The 3,807-nt window shown below is 29.1% G+C and overlaps 1 long non-coding RNA gene across 1 annotated transcript; it reads left to right on the top strand.

Moving 5' to 3' along the window:
• The first annotated feature begins 2,110 nt into the window (after window positions 1-2,110).
• LOC107928707 (uncharacterized) lies at window positions 2,111-3,253 on the top strand. Its single transcript, XR_001692682.2, has 2 exons — window positions 2,111-2,553; window positions 2,909-3,253. It is a non-coding gene; the product is annotated as an uncharacterized lncRNA (long non-coding RNA).
• Window positions 3,254-3,807: the final 554 nt, after the last annotated feature.

The following is a 3,807-nucleotide window of genomic DNA, read 5'->3' as shown; positions in this document are numbered from 1 at the left end:
GGATCACCTTTGTTTTAACAAAACTAAAATGGCATTTTGGTCTACGAAATTCAAGAGAACAAGTTCGGGAGTCAGTTACGTGCGAGGAAGGATTAGCACCCCCGACACGCCCAAAAATTGGTACCGAATTATTAGTTAGTGTCTTAATGTCGAAAATTAAAAATCGGGAACGAAGTTAAAATATGATCCTTTTCTATTAATATCGATTTTAAAATTCTTGAATTAACTCAAAACAATTTGTTTAAAGATTTCCTTATCTCGAGATATCAAAGTATCACAGCCCGTAAGTTAGGACACAATACCATGAATTCCTGAGCACAAGGTCGTCTTTTAATTTAAATGAGAGTTTCGTGTGTTTTAAAACTCGAAAAGGATATTTAGCTATTTAGAAATAACGAGAAAATCGAAACCCCGTAAGTTAGGGCACAATTCCTCGATATCTCAAAATGCATAACATTGCCTTATTTTGAAAATTTCGTTTTTGAATAGTAGCGAATGCAATATTTAAACAACAAGTGTTATTTATTTAGGTTAAAATAAGGTGATTTATTGGATAAATACATTGGGGTTTAATTTGAGGCAATGATATGGAATGAAGTATGGTGCGGTATGGAACAATTATTCATGCATAAAATATTCCGCAAGCGTATGGCAATAATATGAATACGAGTAAGCAAATTTACATACATGCAATAGCAATAATTTCACAACATACATTATTTAACATTAAGCTTAATAAACATAGAAATTAAGTAATAGTATGAAACAACTTAAATCAAATTATAAGATGATCTTAAATATAAAATATATATGAAAAGGTTTAAGATAAATACTATAAAAGCAACTTAAAGTAAATGATAAAAATAATTTAAAACCATTAATGCAAAGTCTAAAATAAGTAATACGTAAAAATAAATTTAAAAAAAATAATATACATAGTGTATATAAAAAAAAGAAACAACTTAACATAAATATATGTATATAAAGAATAAATAATGTATAAAGAGTTTAAGATAAAAACGTAGGGAAATTCAAAAATAAGTGATCCATAGAAAAAGAAGTTTAAGAACAAACATTCTATAAACTTAAAATAATAAGCTATTCAAAAATAATATATAAAAAGGGTTTAAAATAAATAAATAAAAAGCAAATGTAAAGTGATTAACATATATGTAATAATTCAAAATGACTTATGTAAAAAAGGGTTTAAAATAAATGATATGTAAGGTGATTTAAGATGAATAATGAAAATAAGTTTAAAATGAATATTATGTAGTGAGAAATTTAAAATAAGTAATATACAAACATTTTAAAAATAAATGGTATATAAAAAAGAGATAATACATATAAAAATTTGAAATTGATAATATATATGGAAAAGAAATTAAAGTAAACAATAAAACAATTTAAAATGAATAATACATAAAACAAGTTTAAAATAAATAATGTATAAAGCATTTTAAAATCTATAATACACAAAGCAAATCAAAGAATGACATATATGAATAATTTTAAAATAAATAATATATAAGTTAATTTAAAAATAATTAATAAGGAGTTTAAAATATATGATACATAAAAGAACTAAAAATAGACAATATAATTATATTTTATAATAGTAATCATTCAAGGGTAATATAAAGAGAGTCATTTGAAATATATAATATACAATAACTTAAAATATAAAATAATTTGAAATATATATATATAACAAAAGCATTATAAAGATATAAAAAGCTTGAAATAGACTATATGTATACATATATATAATGGGTAAGGAATAAAGAAATAAATAATACATATAAAATAGATTAAAGTGACATATATACATAAAGTAAGTTAAAATAAATAATAAGAATTTGAATAAATAGTACATTAAAATGAGTTAGAATAGATGTAAATAAACAACATATAAAATATTTGAAATAACATATAAATGAAACATTTAAAAAAGGAGTTAATAAATGAATTAAATAGATTTAGGACACGGCTAAAAATAAATTAAAATTCGGGGTATAAAAGTATAAATATTGGATAGTTAATTAGGGATCAAAACGAAAACCAAACAAGATCTGAGGGCCAAATTTTAAAAAACAAAAGAAGATAGAAAATGGGGGTAAATTGAACGAGGTTGCGAGAGAGGAGGACTAAACGCATTAATTTCCCTTTTAGGGAAAGTGCACAGACCCCACTCCCCCCAAACGACGTCATTTGGAATGATTTAAAACAAAAAGAAAAATTATTTCCTTTTCATTCTGTTGGTTCATCTTTTAGTTTACAAAAAAGGAACACAAACTCCTTCTTCCCCCTTTTCTCTATTCGGCTGAAGGAACTCTCAGCAATCCATCGCGCCGTCGTCGGGGCCAATGGCCGGCGTTGCGCGAAAAGGACTCTTTAGTCCCATTCCAGGTGAACCCGAAAGGCCACGTTCCAAAAGAAGTTCGAGAGCCTAGCCCTTTTAATAAAAAAGAAACGAAAGAAAGGATCCCTACCCCCTTTTCAGCCCCGACGACGGAGGAGAAATCTCCGACGGTGAAGCCACGGGCGTTTCCGGTGAGGCTTTCTTCTCTTCCTTTTTCTTTTTTATTTGTTTTGTTCAATAGATTTGTAAAAGAAAATAAGAAATAATAAATATAAATATAAATGAAATAACAGAAACTAGAAAACAATAGAAAACGAAACAGGAGATTAATCTCAACCTTTTTTGCTTGTATTTTGTTTTTGATTACTTAACATGCGTGTGTAACCGATTACAAGGGGTCTAGAATCGACTTTTATAGCGGAATATACATTCGTTTTGTTTCTATTATTTGTCTGCTTCTTTGTTGTTTTTTCTTTTTTGTTTGCTATCGATTTTGTCCTTTTGTTCATTGTCCCTCTTTGCTTGCTTGCTGGTTTTGTTTTGTAGGTGACAGATGTGGGTGGCTGGGGGTTGGCTCGTGAGGAGGTGGAGCAGCGCGCGTGGAGGCCTAGGCTGAGGGAGTAAGCGGCGGCTGAAGGATGGAGGGCCTAGGGTTTGCTGCTGAAAATTTTAAGCAGGTGGGCTAAGGTTAGCTTGTTTTGAGCTTTGTAATTGGGTCTGGAGTTTGGTTTGTAAATTGGGTTTTGGGCCTGATGTGGGTTTAAATTTTGTAAAATGGACCTTACTTATTTGGGACTTTTTAATTGCTTTATTTGGGTTTTTGTTTCTTATTGGTCATGCCAAAATTGGCTATTACAAGCACGATAGGGCATGATTCCCCGAATTGTCAAATATCGAGTATTACCTTCGTTTTGAAGAGTTTTTAAAGTCATGAGTGAAATTCTAAAGGAATCTTCGATTGTTTTGAACAAATGAAAAATCACAACTGAACACGATAGGGCACGATTCTCGAATTGCCAAACATCGAACATTTCCTTCATTTCAAAGAGTTTTTGGAAAACATGAGTGAAATTCTAAAGGGACATTCGATTATTTTGAGCAAACGAGAAATTGTAACCAAGCACGACAGGGCATGATTTCGCGAATTACCAAATATCGAACATCGCCTTCGGTTTAAAGAGTTTTTAAATGAATAATTATAAAACTAGCTTAAAATGCATTAATGTGACTTGAAATAAGACGAAATTAATTATAAAGATTCGGATTTTATAAAATCACATTTCATAAACCAAGTGAAAAACAATGATATGGGATAATGTACATGCATAAGATACAAACCTTGACGAATGAGAATAATGTGTCTTATTTAATCAACTAACAAAGTAAATAATTAAATATAACTAACCTAAAAAATATAACACGACTACAATTATACATGAGAAATA

Source organism: Gossypium hirsutum, chromosome A12 (genome assembly GCF_007990345.1).
Source record: "Gossypium hirsutum isolate 1008001.06 chromosome A12, Gossypium_hirsutum_v2.1, whole genome shotgun sequence".
Classification (NCBI taxonomy): Eukaryota; Viridiplantae; Streptophyta; class Magnoliopsida; order Malvales; family Malvaceae; genus Gossypium; species Gossypium hirsutum.
This window is presented reverse-complemented; position numbering and strand designations above follow the sequence as displayed.